Genomic DNA, 24,347 nt, shown 5'->3' on the forward strand with positions numbered 1-24,347 from the left:
GGTGGCTCAATGGATAAAACACCAGCCCTGGATTCAGGAGGACCTGAGTTCAAATCCGGCCTTACTAGCTCTGTGACCCTGGGCAAGTCACTTGCCCTGCAAAACAAAAACAAAAAGAGAGAGAAAAAAAGGAGGTTAGGGACAGGTATGTGGCACAGTAGATAGCATGCTGGGCTTGGGAGTTAGAAACTCATCTTCCCAAGTTCAAATATAGTCTCACAGACTTTCTAGCTATATAACCCTGGGCAAGTCACTTAACCCTGTTGGTCTCAGTTTCCCCATCTGTAAAAAGAGCTGGAGAAGGAAATGGCAAACCACTACAGTCTCTTGGCCAAGAAAACTCTAAATGGGGTCACGAAGTTAGACATGACTGAAAAATGACCAAAAACTAGGGAAAACATTTTATTAGCTACCTCATTGGGTTCTTATGAAGAATATGAGCAACTTGTTTTATAACCATCAATCAATCAACACTTATAATAACACAATAAACCATTAAGTACCTACTATGTGCCAAGCATTGCGTTGGGCTCAAGACATAAAAATTAAACATCAAATGAAATAATGTTTACAAAGTGCTCTGTAAACAGTAATGTTCTATAGAAATGGTAATTTTTATTATTCAAGGAGCTTGCATCCTCTTAGAGGAGGTTACAGGTACACACAAAAAAAGTAGAAGTATAATTTTGGAGGAGAGCTCTTATCACATATAGAACAAAGTAATATTACTGAAAAATAGCTGTGCTATGCACAAATTTAAGACATAGGTGCTATAATCTGAGTAAGTTCTTCACTTACCAAGTAAAACTTTTTAAAAGATGTATTTGAATTGCGGAATTACAAGAAAGGGAGATAAGAAAAGGAGGCTTCATTACCTAATTTTCCTATTTAACTACCACTTCTCAATTAGCACAATAACATGTCTCACTACATAAAGTTAATGTCCTAATGAAGTCTCACTAGGAGCTGCTGGGAGGAAGAAAAGAAAAAAAACACCTTACATTAACTAATTGGCCTGGATTAGAAATATTTACTGCTAGGCATTATAAAGTCTCTGCCCTCTACATGACATTTTTTTTTGCAAAAAGAAATGGCTGAGATAGCAATTCTGTCACTTTCACTGAATCCCCCCCAAAAGGACAGTACTCCCTGACATGGGCAACTAATAAGTGTTGACTAGCAGAACTAAAATGAAAATGCACATTTTTATTCAGGTATTTTTGTCACGTATGTCCAATTTAATCATACCAGAATCTGATAAATACTTTCCGAATATAGCAACCTTCCTAAAAGGTGTTCAAAGATCTACATGGCACATTATTGCATTAATCCTTGCTGGACTTTTAAAAACTCAGTGATAAATATTATAGCATACATTTTGTTTTAAGCCACACACAGATTCCTTTTTTTGATTACATTCAACTTATTGTTAAAATTCTAATTTTTCAATAAATAGGTTTTTTTCCCCATCAAAGCTAAGACACTGACATGGGTCCAACAACACTTTTTTCCATAAAATTATTTTATTATTTTCCAGTTACATGTAGAGATAGTTTTCAACATTTGTTTTTATAAAATTTATAGTTTCAAACTTTTCTCCCTCCCTCCCCTCCCTATACCCTCCCCAAGACAGAAAGCAATCTGATACAGGAAATATATACACACAATCACATTAAACATATTTCTGCATTAGTCATGCTGTGAAAGAGGAATCAGAACAAAAAAGAAAAACAAAAAAAATAGAAATGGTATGGTTCAATCTGCATCTAGATTCCATAGTTCTTTTTTTTTTTTTCTGGATTTGAAGAGCATTTTCCATCATGAGTCCTTTGGAATTATCTTGGACCATTGTATGCTGACAAGAGTCAGGTTTATCACAGTTGATCAACACCCAGTGTTGTTGATACTGGATACACAGATTCCTTTTACATTTGTCCTCTTTTTTTGCTGTTTTTGTTTTTTGTTTTTTTATACATCTGTCCACTTTACCTTACTCAACTATAGTTGGACCTAGTCTTAATGATTCAATTCTTCACCTAGCCCATATAAGGCAGTCAGGTTCACTTACTCCATAAAAGACAGAAAGAGAAGACTGTCCTGCAGACAGACAGGGCTAAAGAAGATCAGAGTCAGGCAAGGCTTCAAGGAGCAGGTGGGATTTGAGTTGGCACCAGATTTCAAAGAATAAGTAAGAATTGTACAATGTAACCGATGCATAAAGTTAATGGTAAAGGAAATTCCAGATGGAAGGAATTGTAAGATCAAAAGTCTCGAGCCCAGGGGGAGTTGGGGGGAGGTGATCCAAGAGAAAGCAATATGGATGAGTTTGATGGAAACATAGAATAAATAGAGGGAAATAGAGAAGGAGCTGAAAAGTAGATATACCACAAAGAACTTTTATTGACAGATGAAGAAATCTAGACTTTACTACAGTTTCAAGTCTGCAAAGATTTTAGATTTTGCAAAGAAAATAAAGTCAGAATAAATTATTTTATATGCATGCAGCAAAGTTAAGTATAGCACAAAGTGGGGGTCCTGGTCCTTAAATTGAGATCCCAAAGCCCTTATCCTTGAGTCTGTGGTTTGACTTTAGGGGGAAATTGGGAGGGATTTCACAAACCTCTGAGGTAGATCTTATTAATATCCCCATAAAATTATTAATATCTCCATAAAATATGTGAACTTGAAAGGAAGAAAAAAATTACATATTTATTTTTACTTTTTATTTCCTTTGTAACCCAACTTATTTGATTTTAGGCATTTAAATACATTATTCAGGGAAAGAACACATGGGATTTACCAGACTCTCAAGGAGTCCATGTCATACAAAAGGCTGAGAACCTCTGGTTTAAAGAGAATTTGTGGGGCAGCTAGGTGGCGCAGTGGATAAAGCACCGGCCCTGGATTCAGGAGTACCTGAGTTCAAATCCGACCTCAGACACTTAACACTTACTAGCTGTGTGACCCTGGGCAAGTCACTTAACCCCAATTGCATTACTAAAAAAAAAAAAAAAAGAAAAGAGAATTTGTGTGGGGAGCAGGGATTGAACAAGATGACCTCTATCACCCCTTTTCTAAATTCTACAATCATTTTATGTCCCTCCATTCTTTTTTGTCCATATCTCCTGCCCAAATAATATAGACTAAAGCAATCTAAAGACATATGGCAAGAAGCTTAAGAAAAGTAATCATCTTTGCCAAATTAAGTAGTCATAAAGGTTGATGTAGTTCCTGGGGGAAAGAATCCTGGTTTAAAAAAAAAAAAGAATTCTGATGCTATTCATCTGGTTTTGTAGAGTTAACTACTGCAGGAATGGAGAGTATCTCCATAATCTATAACGTAATGCCTATCTTCTTTCCCCCGACCCCCTGAAGTGTTTTTCACCTGAAAAGTAAGAAATTGCAAGATTGACTTGTTTTAATTTCCTCATCTTTCCTTTCCCATCCACACTGTCTCAGCTGGTGGTACCACTGAATGGGAAAAAAGCCTTAAAGGCAAGTGGTTAAATGAGACACTCAAGAAAAGCAAAGGGTTGGAATCAACCACAAGCAGAAAAATCAATAAGTAACCACTCACTTTTGAGGATCTCCTTACCTTAAAGCTTTAGATTAAAGTTTATTTATATGCTTCATCTTTCACAAAACGCTCACAAAACCCCAAGGGATGACGTCACAACAGGGAAGGAAGTAAATTTGGAGGATATAACTACTGTACAGAAAAAAGGGAGAAAAACAGCAGCTTTCTGTAGTGCCACAATGGGACAAGGACTTAGACAAGGTCTGGGTTCTGATTCAGTCAGTCAATAAACATTTATTAAGTACCCAGTGCGTGCCAAACACTATGAAAATTACTAGGGCATACAAAGAAAGGAAAAAAAAAACAGTCCCTGCTCTCAAGAAGCTCATAGACTCAAGGAGAAAATTAACATTCAAACAACTATGTAAGAAAAAGCCATATATAGAAGGGAAGGCACCAGAATCAATGGAAATGGAGAAAGGCTTCCTGTAGAAGGTGGGGTTTTTTTAGTTTTTTGTTTGTTTGTTTGTTTTAACTTGGAATTCTGTCTCTGTTCCTTAGTAGATCTGTGACCTTAGGTATCTCCTAACTTGTCTCAACCTCTGTTTCCTTAAAAGTAGAATGAGGATAATATCTGTCTCACAGGACAACTGTATCAGAGGAAATAATCTCTTTTATAAAGTACTTTACAAATTTTAAATTACTATATGAATGCCATTTGATGTTATAGTCCCACCTCTCTCTCTCTCTGGTACCTGTGTGACTAGGTGAGTTACTTACCCTCCCCCTAGGCCTTGGTTTTCTCATCTGTAAAAGGAGAGGAATGAACCAGAGGGCCATTGGGATTTCTTCTAGCTCTTGATCAATGATTTCACAATTCTTACAGTTCTTCATTATTCCAAAAGTTGTTACAGAATAATATGATCGTGCACACGCTTGGAAGGGAAAAATCTGCTGTCATGTGGACAGCATAAATGCCAGCCTTCTATAAAGGGCTTTATAGTTTGCAAAGCATTTCATCTCATTTGATTTTCACAACAAACCTGTGTGGTAGATGTTATTAATATCGCCATTTTAATGATGAGGAAACTGAGGCAAACAGAGATTAAATAAATTGCCCAGGGTCATACATCTTGTGTCTGAGACAGGATTTGAACAGGTAGGTGATAAAATGGATAGAGCTGCAGAACCAGAATAATCTGGAATAATCCCCAAATGAGTAAACGTAGAATTAGACACAACTGAACAACAACAATGAACTTTTAAGTCCACTGTGCTGCCTCTTAATGGGAAATGGAAAGCTAAACTATTCAAGAGGCAGTGTAGTATGGCCCAAAAAATGCTGATCTTAAAGGTCATGAAAACAAGGGTTTGGGTTCCATCTATGACTCTAGCTGTGTGACCCTGTGCAAGTTACCTAACCTCTCTAGGACAAAATTCCCTTATCTGAAAAATGAGGGAACTGGACTTAGTGACCTTTGAGGTCCCTTCTAGCCCTAAATCCTACAAAGTATGTCATGTCCACCTTCTAGATCAAAGAGAATAAATATGACTAAGAGGGAATTGAGACCCACAATAGAGAAAGATATAGTAACATTTGTTCAGTCATGCCTGACTCTTAATTGACCCCATTTGGGTTTTTCTTAGCAAAGATACTGGTGTGGTTTGTCATTTCTTTCTCTAGTTCATTTTAGAGATGAGGAAACTGAGGCAATCAAGGTTAAGTAACTTGTCCAGGATCACACAGTTAGGAAGTGTCTGAGGCCCGGTCTGAAGTCACGTTCTCCTGATTCCAGGCCTTGCACTTTATCCCCTGTCCCTATCCCCACTTTACAGTGAGGCTACTGAAGATCAGAGAGGCAAAGCAATTTACCTAAGGTCATTTTTGCTAATAACTAGCAGAAGTATCTGAGAAAGGGGCAGCTAGGTGGCGTAGTGGATAGAGCACCGGCCCTGGAGTCAGGAGTACCTGAGTTCAAATCTGGCCTCAGACACTTAACACACACTTACTAGCTGTGTGACCCTGGGCAAGTCACTTAACCCCAATTGCCTCACTAGGTCACCTTTGAACACTTGACCAGACCTGTCATTCTATCAACTGCACCACCTAGCTGCCCCAATGGATAACAATTCATAACCAGTATAAGCATGTTCAAATTATGGAGGTATGCACATATGTAAAATTATATGGTCAGGCTAAATTAAAATTTGTTATGCAAGTGGGATAACTGCACACATATGGAGACATCCTAAAATTTGGGCTAGAAATTGCTGTTCTTAACAGTACCCTTTATAAGTGGCATTCTTTAAAGATACCACAATTCAAATTTTCCACATAGGCATACCAAGGGAATATGTAGGTGTACATATATATATGCATATATACACATACACACATGTATGTATGTTTGTGTATACACATACATACACACATATACACACACATGCATGAGTTCCATTTCAAGGTAAGGATAAGTCATAGGATCTTAGACCTAGATCTGGAAAGAACTAAGACGCTCTAGTCCAACCTCCTCATTTTATAGTTGAGGAAAGAAACTGAGACTCATATTGGACAAGGTATTTTTTAAATATCACAAAGATGTCATAGAGGGAATTTAAACTCGGGTCCTCCAACTCCAGAGCCAATCCTCTTCCCATGGGACCGTCCTGTCTTCTACTTTGGATTATAGTGCTACTACTATATTGCTGAGTTTAGCAATCAGCAGTACTATACCATTCTCAGAAAACTGTCAGACTCAGTGGCATGAATAATCTCAGTCTGCCTTAGGTGGGCTCTAGGCAAATCAGCCATGAAGACTTCTCATTGCAAGATTCAAATTATTAAATAGAAACAAATATTACACAGTGCTTGGCCTTTAAGGTCCCTCCCAGCTCTAAATCTATGTTGCAACAATTCATTCTATCAGCACTGTTTGTGTCATCTAGTTAGCCAAAATTTAACCCTATTCATTATCTCCCTTGAGGGCCTATTAGCTCCTGGGTTAATTCACAAACGTCAGAAAAAATCTCTGACACTTATATGGTTTATAAACTATATCAAGCAACATGGAAAAGAAACTAGCTATTGTATATGTACAACCTAAACCATGACACTAAATTCTAGAATAATTTTATGGTTCTGGTTTTTGGGAAAATGACCACCATCTAACACATGCTGCTTAAGAGCTATCCCTGTCTCTTTCTTGAGGTGTGTGTGAATAGATGGAAAATTAGGGAAGGTACCTTTGGAAAATGTATTGATTCCTACACTATACTAACGTCCTATTTTTATTCCTTTTTAAACTCTTCATGAAGACTGATCCAATTTCCCTGGTTTCCTTTTCAGTTAGACCGCCTTTTCTTGTTCTGAAGTAAAAGGTCCTTTTACTTAATATTTTATCATCTTTAAGGCCTTTTGTTTCCTATCAAGAACAGATTGTGTACATCACAAAAATCTTCAGGATGTAATCAAGAAAAGAATTTACAATGCTGGAGTCACTTCCTGTCAAGATTCCAATCCTATGTTACTCTATGGTGAAGTTAACCATAGAACTACATAGGATGTGAATTTGGCCCATTATAAATGTATATTTTTGTACATACACAGTACTCACTGGGGCTTGCCTCAAGTTGAATGGTCCCTTGTATTCACTTACAGTTTCCCAGCCTATGCTCTCATCTCATTAGAATTTCTGAATCCACTGGTCTAGCAGAGTTCCCTACCTTCTTTTGTGTCAAGCAACTAAAGATGGTAATTTACGTCTAATTAACGGAACTGAGTCATAATGAGCTCTTTTCTCTTAGACACTATTTGAATGTCCAAAATAACCAGCAAGATTGGGCTTTTAGTCCTGCTCCCACTCAAGTTTTTGTACCACAGTGCTCTTATTCAGGCCTCCTGCTTTGCATACAGTCAGAGGGCTAGAGGTTATCCACATTGTGAAATTCTTAGGATAGTATGCAAAAAGTGATTTAATAGCATGCCAACAGACTGAATATTTTTGAGGAGCAATTATGCTTAAAACAGGCAAGCTTATTGTCATATCCTTCTCACTGACTAGACTCTATACCTTTGAAATGATTTCTTTGCTACTTCCTGAATTTGATAGCATTCTTTATAAGATCAATTTCAATGGAAAAGAAACAAAAGACAAGTTAGATGCAAAGCACACAAAGGGATGAGCATCTGTGTAAAGAAAAGCATGATAAAGCAATTCTTCTAGTGATCCATGGTAATGGACAAAAATGTAATGATGTAAATACAACGAGGTAGTCTAAGAAAGTAAAACTAAAGCTCAACTTAAGCCTGTGCTCTCCAGGAAACGGTAACTCACTCCAAACACCATTAAATCAATATATATACTAAAAGTAGCTTCTTGCTTTTCCCATCTCTGGCAAATATCTAGATTGGCCTATATAAATATTTATATGCCAACATAAACTGCATTATTTTACTGTATTTGTCACTGTGTCCCATTGCAAAGCTTTTGACTAGGGTTAAAACCTAAAGTTCACGTTTACCTAGCACTAAAAAAAAAAAAAGAAAAAGAAAAAAGAAGCCATGCTTCACCTGCCAACCAAACAGTCCCATGTAATCCCATGTTTATCACAGCCAACACACACACACAACACAACAACAAAAACAACAACACCCCAGTATTCATAGTACTAATGATGAGAAAGATAAGCTTGTGTTTACTTTAAAGCATAAGACAGCCATATACTTGAAATTAGCTGCTGTTCTGAGGCCTCTTTCGTATCCTGCCCTAATTTTTCTAGGGAAGCTGTTTTTAAAAACAGTGACCAAACTGCCTGCCAAAACACCAGGAAAAGCAATGATAGCTGTGATCATACAAGACAAAGAGACAGGCAGTGGGGCGGTACAAGCATTTGGTTTTCTCCTCAGTGAAGGCAGATGAAGGAATGGAAAGATGACACTCTGTTAAGCAAATCGGCTACTTGGTGAAAATATTAAATCAGACAGTAAATCAGAGGAAATAAAATACTGCCTTGACTAATTATTTTTAATTGGTGAATAGCTTCTACTTTATAACACTCTGCTGACAAATAATCCTGAGTTAAGGAAAACCAGCAATTGAGAGCATCAATTTGGTTCATTTGCAGACTAGCCCTAAATAAACAAGATTATCTATCTACTAAATATTTGTCGATTAAAAGGCACATTTCATCCAATCAGATACATATATACAAATATGTGTGTATACAAACATATGTGAACAGATATAGATAAAGAAATATTACAAATGATTGGTAAATAAGGGATGATAAGTAAATTGCTAAAGGATAGAGATATGGATCGATGATAGATGTTAAATATATGAGAGAGACGATAGGTAGATAAATTGATGACCGAACTATAGATAGATCATATATATATATAAAATATAACTTACAAATGAGATAGACAGACAGATAGGTATCACTATAGGAATACCAAAAAAAAAGACACGCTGGATTACTGGCCCAAGCAGTTTGCATCTAAGTGCCATATATTTAAAAATAAAAAGTCCATATTTTCTTATTTTGGAATTTATTTTCTCTAGGAAACAGTATTATAATAATTGAAGTTCTCAAGCTAATAATAAGTAATATTATTAGTAATCCAAATTAGTAACTAACATTTATATCCACTTTAAAATCTGCCAAGTGATTTAATAATAATCTCACATGAATTAGCTGAATTAGTGCATTAATAGTGACCCAAATCCCTAACAATCCCTGATCTCTAACCTCCCATATTCTTCTCTCTACTCTCCCTCCACTCAGTCCCCGACCCCACTCCCAATATACATACACTTCCTCACTACTTTCTTTCTAAAGCCAGGAATCTAGTGAGGGGCATGATGCAGGGTGTTGCTCTAAGGGACTAGTGCCACTTTGTGTATGTGTTTAAAGGGCTCGAGTAACAGCAGAGGCAGTGTGGTTAGAAGGAAATCCTGTTAGGACTTAGCTATTTGTATGCATGAGCTATTCTTAAAACAAGTACAGTTATCCCTGCCACATTGTGACTTTCTCCATCATGATTCCAATATATTGTGGGTCAGCATAAGAAATTAACCAGGAATTTGGGGGGAGTTTTTCAGAAGCCATAGAAGACACACAAAAGGCCTGCAGAGGACACAGAGCCTATGACCAAATACTTAACCCAAAATTTTATGATAAGGTACTATAAGCACCCCATAAAAGAAAATGAAAAAAGTCAGACTCTTCTTGTATGAAAGGAGGTCTAAAAAATCTTTTGTAGATTTTCCAGATCACAAGGGGCACTGCCCCCTTGTCTCCATAACATGGAAGAGAGAACTGTAGTCATAACCTATTTAATTTGTTCATTCAACAAAAAGACTTAAGTGCTTACTATGTTCCAGGAACTATTTAAATTTGAATTCAGGTCCTCCTGAATCCGGGGCTGGTACTTTATCAACTGCATCACCTAGCTGCCCCCCTCCCACTCTTTTTTTTTTTTTTGCTTTTTTTATAAAACTTTAGCAAATATGCAGTCAAGTAAAAGAAATTTTCACATTTACTGTGTCCAAAAGTACAGGTCTTATCTTAATCTTGCATCCATCAGTTTTCTGTTAAGAGCAGGAGTATCATGGTTGGTCATTGTATTCATCAGAATTTTCAAGTTTTTCAAAGCTACTTTTCTTTATTGCACTGTTATTATATAAATTATTCTTTTCTGGTTATACTCACTTCATTCTGAATGAAGACTTCATATAAGTCTTCTCAGTTTTCTCTAAAACTTGTCTTTTCTTATGACATTATAATATTCCAATATATTTGAATGAATGATATGTTTAAACATGAATTTGTTTAGCCGTTCTCTAATTGGTGAGTAACTCTTTACTTTCCAGTTCTATGCTGCTACAGAAAGAGATGCTAGAATTTTTTTATACATCTAGGTGCTTTTCCTCTTTCTTGTTCTCTTTGGAGTAACGGCCTACTAATGGTCTTTCTTGGGCATAGGTTATTATACACAGTATAGTTCCAGATTGTTCCCCAGGATGGCAAAAACAACTCACAGTTCCACCAAGAATGCACTGGCTTGCCTGTCATCCCCCCAGACTCCTTGTTTGAAGTGATCTGAATCTTTAAATGCACCTATCTTCACAAGTAGAATCATTACTAGTCAGTCATAAAGATAAGCAGTAGGGATAACAAGGAAGCATGCTGAATTAAATTATTTTAAATATGCATAGGCCATGACTCTAAAGGAAGAAAAATCAAACAAATTAGTTTAGTCATTTGCTTCTTAACACGAGGGTAAGCAGTCAAAATTTCTATTTCTAATATTATTCCCTAGCACACACAGGCTATATCTGGTTAAGTTCTTCAAATGCCACCTGACAATATGTGAGTAGTAGTAACCCAATAGGATAGCCTTATTTTTTTGTTGGTTTTTTGTTTTGTTTTGTTTTGCAGGGCAATGGGGGTTAAGTGACTTGCCCAGGGTCACACCGCTAGTAAGTGTCAAGTGTCTGAGGCCAGATTTGAACTCAAGTACTCCTGAATCCAGGGCCAGTGCTTTATCCACTGCTCCACCTAGCTGCCCCCTGATAGCCTTATTTTTAATACCTCATTATAGCAACCTATCAATAAGAGGGCTGAAGATGAGACTCTGAGATGAAATCATAGCATATCATTATGGTGACCACAGTTTCCAAACTAGAACTCAAGACACATGGTCTGAACCAATGAAGGCTATTAATTAAAATTCTCCTTATTTTTTTTTTCAAATTGGAGCTATCCTAGAAAATCTGATTCACATGTGGTCATAAATACTAATAAAAGATGTCTTAACCCTGATGTATTTAATCCTAAGCATGCTGCTTCCCAATGGTTCTTTAAAATTAATTCAGGGTTAGAAAAATGAATGGAAATCATATTGTCAAAGAGTTTTCTTTCTATTATACCATGACTGCTATGATATATCAGAGAGATCAACCTATAAAGTAGTCATAATTAGAAGTGGAATAGCCCTCTAACTAAAGGCTTTGAACTAACCTCAAGTAAAAGACACAATTGTGATAATTAATTCATCAAAGAACGTTTATTAAGCACCTACTATGTGCCTGGAACAGTGCCAGGTACTAGACATGCAAATACAGAGAATGAAACCATCTTATATTCAAGAATGGTATCTCTACTGAGACTTCACTAAAAAAACAAAGAATAATTTTCACATATATTCAGTATGGTAAAGACTGATAGTCATATTTTTGGCTAAATTCACATTAGCAATTCTAATAATGTGAATAGTTTAATCAATAAACATTTATTAAGTACCTACTATATTCCAGGCACTGTACATAAGTGCTATACATTTCTAAAATTAAGGTAAATTTTAATATTTCATTATGATTTTACATACTGAAATGTAGCTTGTTTCATACAATTTGTTCCTAAAAAGCTTCCATGTTTGGAAGGCAAAGAGACCACAGTTCTACCCTAGGGAATCAAGTTCTCCAAAGGATTTTTGCTGACTGTTCCTCAATTTACCATGAAGTACCAGAAATGTAGGTAGACAATGTTGTAAGTAAAGTTTAGGGCTCAGGTACATAACTGAAGCAAAAAAAAACTATCTTTCTGCAGGACCTTGGGCAATTCACTATTTCTGAGCCTCAGTTCTCCCGTCTGTAAAACGGAGATGATGCAACATGATGTCAAAGGAATTCACATGTAGATAAAAGGCTATGTAACCCTAAATCAATATAAAATAAACATACACAAGAAATAGAGAAAGTCCAAAGGCTACCATGAGTTACACATACACATTTTAAAGTATTTCTCTTCCTCTTTCTTGAAACATTTTTGTAAACTATAAACAGCAGTCTTTAATGACTTCCATGGTTTAAAATAGCTCTCTCCAATATACAACTTTAGTTTTAAGATGGCCCTGGGGAAATCTGATTCATGTGCTACTCCTTTTGAAAAAAAAATCTTGCCCTCTCAATGGATAGAGGAGGGGATAAAGGGAAGAGGGAATTTGGAAGTGAAAATAAAAGTAATTTTGAAAATTAAAATTTGAAATTTGAAAAAGTTACACAAAATGCAGAAGCAAAGTCTAGTACCATCTCTATTTCAAGCAGCTCCTTGACAATACTGTATTATAAATGGTTTTCCACTGTCATTCTTGCATGAAATAATTTAATTAAAATACAAAGAAAACAACAAAGTACAAGGTGGATTGTCTCTCTTTTTTAACTTTTTTTTGGTTGTTCAAGGGAAATTGGCACTATGCCCATATAAGAGGTATAATGGAAGAGCTCTGGTTTGAGAGTGAGGATTTTTCAAGTCTACTCCTAAGCTGTCTCATTAATTAGCTATATAGGATCATGGATTTGAAAAGATAGAAAGGACCTCATATGCCCATTTTGTAGTCGTTGTTCAGTCGTTTCAGTCATGTCTGACTATAATTCTGTTTGAAATTTTCTTGGCAAAGACATATAGGAGTGGTTTCTTGAGAATAGGAATAAGTGCCGTACCCAGGGATATAGGGCTACTAAGTGTCTGAAGCTGGATTTGAACTCAGGTTTATATGCCTATACCAACCACCCTAACCTACAGGAAACCAAGACCCAGAGAGGTGACATCACTAACTCAAGATCACACAAGTATCAAGAAGGAGCAGAACTCAAATTTGAACTCATCTCTCAAAAGACCAACCATGAGCCATTTAAAACAGGTATGAGAAGAGGCAGCTAGGTGGCACAGTGGATAAAGTACTGGTCCTCGCTTCAGGAGGATCTGAGTTCAAATCCAACCTCAGAAACTTGAAACTTACTAGCTGTGTGACCTTGGGCAAGTCACTTAATCCTCACTGCCCAGTTAAAAAAAAAAAAAGGTATGAGAGCAATAATAACCTTATCTTATTTAAATCACTCTCTCCAAAAATAACTAGGGTAGTGCTAGGTACACAGCAGGTGCTTCATAGCTACTTGCTATACCCATAGAATGAATGATTCAACTCTAGTGTACTAGGTGCCACTATCTCTTTATCTGTGAAACAAGACAAGCTAGGGGCAACTAGATGGTGCAGTGGATAGAGCACTGGCCCTGGAGTCAGGAGTACCTGAGTTCAAATCCGGCCTCAGACACTTAACACTTACTAGCTGTGTGACCCTGGGAAAGTCACTTAAACCCAACTGCCTCACTAAAAAACAAAAAAAAAGAAACACGACAAGCTAAGTGATCTTTAATTATCTTTTCCAACTCTAAAAATTATTCAATTTCATAAAACTTACAAGTCTTCTATCACTTTTGTTTTTGTTTTGTTTTTTGTTTTTTGCGGGGCAATGGGGGTTAAGTGACTTGCCCAGGGTCACACAGCTAGTAAGTATCAAGTGTCTGAGGCCGGATTTGAACTCAGGTACTCCTAATTCCAGGGCCCGTGCTTTATCCACTGTGGCACCTAGCCGCCCCCACTTTTTTAATAGCACACTTATTCCTGGTAAAGTAGAAACTTCCATCTAACTTCAGCCTACTTCTAACTAGAACACCAAAGTAGTAGACATTAAGACTTAAATTTCTATATTCAACAGGGAAGTCACCTGAGGATTCTAAAAAAGCATTAGTCTCTACAAACTAATACCCAGCATTTAAACCCTTCAGGCTATTTGCATTGATTTTTCATTTTTATTGCAAAGGTTGCTTTTCCCATATTTGTCGGCAAAGAGTTGACAAAATAAAAAGATCTAAATCTAGATATATGTTGATTTAAAGCAAAAATAAATATACACATTCAGATTATAGGCTTTCTGTAACTCCCAACAGAGAGTTGCCAAGAGTAAATTTCTTACTGAACTAACCTAGGGCATTAATAGAGGAACATTACAGGCTATACAAATAGAGATGATAAATCTTACTTTATCCATCTACTCGAACACAAAATCATCCCCTTGCTACTCAAAAAATATAAATATAAGTAAATAAATACATATCTAGCACATTTCTGTCACATAATAGGCACTTAATACTGACTGAATGACATACATAATTCTCAAAGTTTATTTTGACCACCAAGAAGATAATGAAGAAAAAAACCTGGCTTTTCTTTCAAGCACGCTTTAATATAACTGGGATTTTTCAAAATTGAAACAACCATTAGATAGGGGGTAATGAACTAGTTTTTTAAAAAAATATATTTTGATAACTATTTCAATATAATTGGTTTCCTTTGTAATCTTATGTATTTTTTATGTATTTCAAAACATTATTCTTCAAAGAGGCTTCAAGAAACTGCCAAAGAGGACCGTGACACACAAAACATTAAGAACCTCTGTTTTGAAATGACTTTCTAAAGTCTTTAGGTTTGATTTTTGTGAAGGTTTCCCAACTGTTTGAACATTTCCAGGAAAGGGGTAAGAGGCTTTTAGTCCCTTCTAGAGTACTCAAGGCAGAAGATGAAATAACATCTTGATGGAGATTACACCATTTGTTCTGATTACTAGCTTAACGGATTAATTTTTTAAAGTATGGCTTCCTTGAACTGAAGAGAAGGATCTCCTAAAAAGAAAACTTAACAAGTCAGTTATTCTCCTGAAAAGCCAGGCACTTGGAAAAGCAATTAACCAAATGGAGATGGTTTTAGCATGCTTTCAGTAGGGTCTGCATGGGTGCTAATCTAGGGACCAATAAACTATCTTTGTTTCCAAACAAAATCTCAAGCCTCTCTCCTCTGATTAATTGGCTAATTTGATAACTCATATAACAAAATCCCCACTAAAAGAAAACTAGTACTTGGATCTTCATAGTGGTTGAGCAATGTCTAATTTTCTTAGTTTTGTGTTTAAGGAGAGATGCTAGGGTTTTTGTTTGTTTGTTTGTTTGGGGTTTTTTTGTTTTGTTTGTTTGTTTGTCCAGAGCTAAATCAGATATCCTAATTTACTGAATATGATGCCAAATTAACACTAGCTATGCAAACAGTCCTTAAATATCTATTGTTATCTCTATTTTGTTTTAAAAAGCAACTTTAACAGAATCTACTCTAAGAGGAAGGCTGATAATTCTTTGTACAAGCATGAATACTGTGTTATTAAAATGTGAAGAACCATGAGATGCACAAATTTAGAGACATCCACTTCCTATATGTTCATATGGACTATTTTTCTGCCCTACCAGTGGTGGTCTTCCAAGCTCATATTGGCATTGTGACATGTAAAATTAAATGTATGATTGCCTTATTCCTGTCCCAAGTGTAGGGAAAATTAGCTGGGGTTTCTAATGTATTTGTTACTTAAAATTTAGAAGCTTTAGCACCAGTTTGGGGTCATTAAGCATTTATTAAAGCATACCAAGTATTATTAAAAAGAGAACACCTGGGTCAGAAAGCTACGAAAAGGCCTATCTAGCCTGGAGCTCCAGCCTGGCCTGCCTCTTCCTCCAGGTCCTCCACTACTAGCCTGTCCAAGAGATAAACTGTGAGTGGAAGCTCTCTCTGCACCCAGAGGAGAGGTGGTTCTCACACACTGCTTCAAGCTAATTGGCTAGCATCACCCAAATCCACTGGTTCACTAGACTTGAGGATGGTCCATGAGCAGAATGTGCCTAGGTCAGAGAATCTACCCCCTAAGAGCCAGCATCTCAGGTAGGTGTGGTTTCAATAGAGTCAACTTCAATTGAGTCAATCAGCACAGTCAATCCAATCAATCCCCTTGAACTGGGGCTTTTGGGGCATTCCAAAACCCATTATTTTCTCACAGCATGATCAGTCAGAATCGGACGTACAGTATATTGACCCTGACGTTGTGATGTCATTTTGGCCCTCTTTGATTATGAAGGACAACAATATTATAAAAAAGTTGTGTTTTTAACTATAATAAGAGTAACATAATAATAAATGTTTAAAGCTGGCTTAGCTAACGTAATTATGATAGAAGCTCAATGTAACTAAATTATATGCATTCTTCATATCAGTAGGCCAACAATTTAGACAAATAAAAATAAACATAAAAGCAAAAAAATAAAGAAAAAACATTGATCAAAACAAAATTTGCCCTGGGATCAATATTATTAAAAACTATACAAGCCAAAATAATATTGCCACTTTGTAAAAAAAAAACCAATTATTTGGAGAAACATCAAAAAATAATCCATACTTTAAAGATTGCTATCAAAGGACATCGCTAGTATCTCTCTTTTTTATTTTAAGTACTTCTCATATAATCCTAGAAATAATGAAATCTTAGAACTGATCTAGTGTAGGGTTTCTTAACCTTTTTTGTGTCATGGAACTTCTTTATAATCCAGTAAAAAGTAAGGAACCTTTCCCAGAATCATATCTTTAAGCACATAAAACAAAGGTACACAGGTTTACCCAAGAAACCAATTAATTATATTTCCATAGTTGCCCAAATAATTTTTAAAATACGTTCATGGTTCCCAGGTTAAGAATACCTGATCTAGTCCTATCTCCTGATTTTACAGTGAGAAATCGGTAGTTCAGAGTAAGTGATTTATCCAGGGTCACATAGCAGATACTGGAAGTCATAATGTTTACTGAATTATAGAGCATATTATAAATTATATAGATAAACCATCAAGCATGACATTGTTCTCCCCTAATATGACTGGCTAAAAAGGCAGCCAATCTTAAAAAAAAGTAATTGCCATGTCATCTTTAAGACAATTTTCACAGGATTCTACAAAACCCATCCAGGTAAGTTAGAAAACTTAGAAGTAAAATTTCACCTCCCCGGAGACACACACATGCTTTTGTAATAAAGTGACAAATTGGGGAAACCGTAACTATTTAAAATACAATGAACAGCTGCAGAGCATCAAAGGTTTCTGCCCTCTGCCCTTCCCCAATTCCCTTATGATGGCTATCATGTCAGCTTTGTCAGACCTGATTAAGACAGATATGTCCTTGTTTATCTTTTGAAATTTAAGCAAATCAGAAAAATGCTGGTCTAAACATTTCTAAAACATTAGTGAAGAACTTGACCATGGTTATCAGAAAAAGCGTACTAACAGGTTCAACATGTCAGAGCCTATCACACATCATCATGATGGGTGAACTCCTCCTTTAAGTAAATAATATTCAAGGCTTACCTAAAACCTTAAAAGAATCTTTATTTTGCATGTACCTAACAAAATGTCAGGATATACTATCCCCTAGGAAAGGAAATTATGGAATAATGAACAAAAATCATAAATGTCAGTTTTCCAAGGATAAGCATCAAAGAGTAGCAACATAACCCATCAAGTCTATGTCATGTCCAGTCTGAACATAAATGGTACCTGTGTTGAGTGGGGGTGATGACAGTGATGATGAAATGCATACAGTGTTTTAAAGTTTATAAAACTCAGTATATATTACCTCATTTAAGCCTCGCAACTATCATATGAGGTATCATATCCCCATTTTGGGGGGCAGGGCAGTGAGGGTTAAGTGATTTGTGCAGGGTCACACAGCTAGTAAGTGTCAAGTGTCTGAGGCCGGATTTTAACTCAGGTCCTCCTGAATCAAGAGAGCCAGTGCCTTTTCCACTGAGCCACCTAGCTGCCCCATATCCCCATTTTTTAAAAAGACATAGGAACAGAAGTTTCATGGAGGTTATGTGATCACAGTATGTATGAGAGGCAGAATTTGACCTCGGGTCGTCCAGACTCCAAGGTCAAGATTCCAGGAGGAGTTGCTTTTTATGAAGTCAAGCTCAAAAGTTTAGGGATTTAATACTTACTTTAGGGCCTTACTACTACTTATTTTAGGGACTTACCCAAAACATTCCGTAATAAAAAGTCTCAGATCTATTTTGTTTATTAATTTGCCTAAATTATTAATGAACCTGATTATTTTACATTCTCCAGCATCTTGGGTTACCAAATTCTTTGTTTCCTACCGGCCACGGTATATAGTACTTCTTCCTTTTATATCAATCCTAAAGGATAGTTCCTGATAATTACAAAGTCTATGCAACCATGACTATGGTCACATCCTTCCAAGGACATCACTTTGGATAAGGACAAGCTATCAGTCTACAAATGTGTACCTACAGCTTTTTTTTTTTCCTTTCTTTTTTTTTCTTGGGGGGGGGGGGGTGCAATGAGGGTTAAGTGACTTGCCCAGAGTCACAAAACTAGTAAGTGTAAAGTGTCTGAGGCCAGATTTGAACTCAGGTTCTCCTGAATCCAGGGCTGGTGCTTTATCCACTGTGCCAACTAACTGACCCCCCCACTTTTTTTTTTTTCAAGATAACCATGTCTATATGCACATGAGTTCCATATCCTTTGAACCATCTAAAACTTTTTATATAAAACTATCTGGGGGCAGCTAGGTGGCACAGTAGATAGAGCACAGGCCCTGGAGTCAGGAGTACCTGAGTTCAAATCCTGTCTCAGACACTTAACACTTACTAGCTGTGTGACCCTAGGCAAGTCACTTAACCCCAACTGCCTCACTAAAAAACAAAACAAAACAAAACAAAACAAAAAAACTTATCTGGGCCTAAGTTTCCTCATCTATCAAAGAAATGAGTTGGATTGTAAGACTTGTGTGGATCTTTTCAGTTCTAAACTTCTATGATTCTCCAACTTTTTGTACGCTTTAAAAAAATATTAACCATAGGTAGTTGAGGTCTCAACCTCAAAAGTTTTCTCAAATAAAAGCTTACCAGTTTCAATACTTTAGTAAACATTTATTAAGTGTCTACCACATTCAAGGCATTATGGAGGGTCAGAAAAAAGAATAAAACAAGACCCCTTCTCTCAAAGAATTTATATCGTTTGGAGACACTAATAATTTGATCTAATTAGTAATTTACTCACATCTTCAAATGCCCTTTCAGGACTTTTCATATAAATCTTTGTAATGAAATCCAAGGCTTTACAAGTATATTGTTTGTTTCGTGAACTACTAAAAGTTACCAAGGTCTTCATTGAAAACATTTCAACAAACTTGTCCAACCAGATTTCAAATTAGAGAAAGAAGGCCAAGCTTGTGGGGAATGAAGAGCTAGGAATGAAAGAGTTAGTTAGTATACATGATTAGTTGTATTTCAAAGCCAAAGAGAAAGAATTTAGGGATTATCCATTCTGTATTACTCTAGTCTCCTTTCCCTTCAAAAAGTATGGAGGCTTAAACTTCTATTTTTTTCCTTTAATACCAAAGATAATAAATTCACATCAAGTTGCAATATATTTAATTTGTAATTAAGATATGTGTATGTGCATATAATTGTTCTAATAGATTGTACTCATATAAAGACTTTTTACTGGAAATAAACCTACTAAATGGAGTGAGATTAAGTGACTTTTAAAAAATACCACTTGGAAAATATAAACCTTTTTTTGAACATTTATATCTTAGAAGTGTTGCTTGTGCTTATTATGCAAATTCTTTTCCAAACATCTTCAAAATATTTTGAACTATTCTTCATTTCCTACACACATCCTCCATTCTTCTACCTCTATGCCCCTTCCTCCCCCACACTCTCTCCTATAAAATAGCTTCCCTCTACCCCCATCTCTACCTGTTGAAATCCTAAGACTCTTTTTAAGAGCCAATTCAAAGGCTACCTCCTCCACAAAGCCTTCCCTAACTCTCTTCTAATTTTATCCTAGTTCTTACTTCTCTCATGCACCAACCTGAGTCTTTGTACTATATTAAGATTCATGTAATTGTAAACCATCTTTTTGTTTTGGGGGCTTTTTGTTTGTTTGTTTTTTTGGTGAGGCAATGGGGGTTAAGTAACTTGCCCAGTGTCTGAGGCTGGATTTGAACTCAGGTCCTCCTGAATCCGGTGCTCTATCCACTATGCCACCTAGCTGCCCCTGTAAACCATCTTTTAGTTCTTCAGGGCAGAAACATAGGCTTTATTAATCTTTGTATACACTTATCTCCTAAGCCTGTTGATACAACAGTTATGTAGTTACAAGTTTGTTCAATTGAATTGAGAAAGGGAAAGCCCATGATGCTTACAGTAAAAGGGCATCTATAGTTGCTTTAAATGCATTCAAGTCTCCAGTCCCTGATTCAAAATTCCATGGAATAGTACTAGTACTGAAAAAATTTCTGGACATGCTATTTAAGCCACTGTCTACAATATTTGAGAAACCATGAAAAATGGAAGACTTGCTGAGCTTCCAAAAGACTGGAAATGAGTAATGTTCATACCAATATTAAAAAGGGTGGTTGGATGTGGGAAGGGGAATAGAAGTTAAAGAGAAAGTAATACCAGTTTCATAAAAGAAATAACTTTTAAAAACACAAATTGCTCATCCACAGAACGTTAACAAAAATAGGATGTATAACTACCTGTCAGGGACTCTCGCATGGATGGGCAATGTGTAGCCTCAAAGTTCCCTTTCTACACTAAGATTTTAGGATATGATGTATCAATTCCAATAATACAATAAAACCTTTATAAAATCAAATAAGCTTAATCTATCAAAAAGCATTTATTACCTCCTACTATTTGCCAGGAACTGTGATAGATTCAGGAAATAAGAAGAGAAGCAAAATTGTCCCTGCCCAAGCAAAGAAAACATAATATACAATAACAAAAAATCTTTTTTTAAAAAAAGAGAACTAGTCTATCTCTGCCCTCAGGGAGCTTATGTTTTATCAGTGATTAGCAGAAACACTATCTGTTTTACATAGATTAAACTGGTTTACTATTAAGGGGACATGGAGGCTCTCTTCCAGATTTGGTTGGTCTAAAGAACTAAGGCTTGTAGAAGAGCCTTGGTTTCCTTGTTACCTGAGGAATAACAAACTCAGACTATGGGGAGTTGGTGAATCCTGATGCCTGCTAAAATTACTAACTGAAACTTCAAGAAAATGATGACAGTAAAGATGATATAATACTTGTCATTTTATATAGTGTTGAAGGTTTGCAAAGAACTTTACATACATAATTGCATTTCATCTTGCAACCTGGTGAGATAGGGATTATAGACACTGTTTTTATTTTACAGATGAGGAAACAGGCCCATAAAAGTTGAATAATAAAGAGATATTAAGTGGCAGAGGCAGAATTCAAACCCACATCTTTCTTGACTCCAAGTTCAGCACCTTAGCCACTATACAAGAGTCAGGGCACATCACAGAACCAACTTATTCAGCAAAATTACATGAATTGTCTATATGTACTGTCATGCAAAGTTATAATTCATTTGTGAATGATGACCTTGAGCAACTGAAAGATCCCAAATTATAGAAAATTTTAGTTACATTCAATTTACTTTATTCCAGGAATTTTACAAAAAGTTTCATCAAAGTCATCCACACCTAACCAGAATATCCACTTAGCCAGAATGTTCCAATCTCCATTTATTTCAACTAACTGAGGTCTTAGGACAAACAGACATTTTCTCAAGACAGGAATACCCAAGTCAAGTGAGTGCTGCTGAACCTTGTGGGCTGGGGGTATGGTGCATATATTTTGATCATGTTTGACTTCTGAACAGGCAGTTATATTTTGAAAACAAACAATTAAAATAGCAACAATCAATATTTGCTCTTATTTAGCAGCCGTGCTTTAGAAAAGTGACAAGCACAGCATGTGAGCTACTCAATTAAGCAGGATCATTTTGTGGATAATGCAATTAGAAGTAAATAGAAATCCTGGTTTCCTTTTTTAGAACATTCGACTACTAATGTGGTAGGAGTATGCTAATCTACAAGACTATGCAATTTTTATCTTATTTCTATGAGTACTATATTTTGGCGCAGTTTTACTTGATTTCATGGTTCAGCTGCTATCTATTTTTAGAAATGGCCCTGGACGAAGGAGGCAGTCAAATAATTTTCCCTGGAAATATGTAGTAATCCATTGCCTAATGCAGAATAGTTCTCATCTGAGAAGAAGAAAAAGAATTTTTTTTTAAAAAAAAAGTAAAACTGATACTTTCAATTCCATTTTCTATGTAATTAATTGAATTTATAAGCTTATGCAAAGTATAAAGTACATATTAAATGACTGAATTCCAATTATTTAATCCAATTTTTAAAATGTCGGTAAGAAAGAAATGAAAATCAAAATAAAACAGAAAACTAAAAATAAAAAATAGAAGAGGTAAGAGCTATTTCCCTGTCTCACTAATGGCAATCCAAAACTCAATAATGGAAAAGATTTCTTTGGTGAATAGTCTACTACTATTTTTCTTTGTAAATTGTGAAATCTGTCCAAGGGTAGTGCAGAAATTTCATAAATATATTTTTCTGGACTTTGTTTTGATGGATGCTACATACAATATTCACCTAATAAGTAAAATTTGCAATAAAACCTAAACATGATTTAAAGTCTTCATTAAGCCCTCCATGGGATGCATTAAAAATATCTTTGTTTTTAATTTGAGTTATGTGCAAATTGATTAATATTATCACCATCATCTATTTTTTCTCCCATCCTAGTGGAAGTTCTACTTAACAATAAAATGTGTCTTCCAAAAACACATTAAATGGAGGAAAAAACCAGATTAAAAAGTAAAAGTATAAGATTTGAGTAATTTGGTAAACTCATCATTAATCCTATAATAATAATTTGAATTGGCCAGATAAAAGGTAATTCAAACACTATAAACATATATCTATTGTGTATAAAAATATATACATACATACAGGGTACATATACACATGCATTTACATATATATATGCACATGTGTTTACATGTGTGTGTGATCGTATCTGAGTCATAGTTCTTTATACCATGTGTCTTCTTTTGTGTACATCAGGCCTTTAAAGAACTGAAACATGCTTGATGAAAGTAAACAGCAAAAAGGTTATGAACATTATGTAGAAGGATTTGTAACTACGCTGGAAACAATGTTCTAAAATTAGTTCTAAAAACAGGTCACAGTAGAAAGTGTATTAGATTTGGAGTCAGAGCACTGGGTTTTAAAATCTTCACCTAACCACTTAATAGATATATCATTTTGGGGAAGTCACCTAACCCAATGGATCTCAGTTTCCTAATCTATAAAAGGAGTAGGTTAGATTAGATGACCCCAAAGGTGGCTTCCTTTTGTAATGAGGTGATTGTTCAATGAGGACCCAGTGAAGATATGCTCCTTGCTAATCCAACCTATGGAAACTGATTTGGGGCATGATGACTCAGAGTTTTGTATGACATGCTGACAAAAAGCCTTCTAAGTGGCTTGAGAACCAGAACTGCTGACTTATACAAAGGGCTTGATAGATGCCTCTCCCTGAACTTCTTCCTTTTTTTCTCTTCTCCATCATGGAGGCAAGAGAGGTAACCATTATTTTGACCCACTTGGTACTGGGACCAACAGAGGATGCCTTCTTTCCCAGCCATTTATCCTGTGTCTGGAAATGCATGGCACCACTTTCCTTTTGTATTTATTCTTTCTGAACTTTGGCAAACTCCAAGAGGGGACTGATAAGAATGTGAAATCCATCAGAGACATCCTACCAATAACCAGATATGCAATAACCTGCCCATAGCAACAATAGCATCCAAGTGTGATATGGAGACAGTATAGAAATCAAGCAACCTATTTGACTCAGACTAGCAGTGAATGATGTCATCGAGTAAAACACCACATCCAGCAAGAACAAAGGGACAATAGTAGGGACATCAGTAAAACCGCACCGGAGAGAGAACTTGGTGGAGACTTCTCAAAGGCAAAAAAGGAAACCCTGGGGCCAGGAATGGAAAGTTAACTTTTGGTCCCAAAATGTTGGCCTCATTACCTCTGTGTTTTAAATCTGAGCCCACTCTCTGCAGGAAATATGTGTATGCAGAGGGAAGAGTGTATTCCCAATTTAGGGCATGTTTTCTAACTTCTTTCATTGCTATACCTTCTCAATAAATGCCCTTTTGTAAAAAGCTAAGTGAAGTC

At 36.0% G+C, this 24,347-nt stretch overlaps 1 protein-coding gene across 1 annotated transcript in view; it reads right to left on the reverse strand.

Annotated features, from left to right (window-relative positions):
* Positions 1–24,347, reverse strand: part of CDH2 (cadherin 2) — a 264,972-nt gene that overhangs the window by 142,828 nt on the left and 97,797 nt on the right.

Source organism: Dromiciops gliroides, chromosome 1 (genome assembly GCF_019393635.1).
Source record: "Dromiciops gliroides isolate mDroGli1 chromosome 1, mDroGli1.pri, whole genome shotgun sequence".
Lineage (NCBI taxonomy): Eukaryota > Metazoa > Chordata > Mammalia > Microbiotheria > Microbiotheriidae > Dromiciops > Dromiciops gliroides.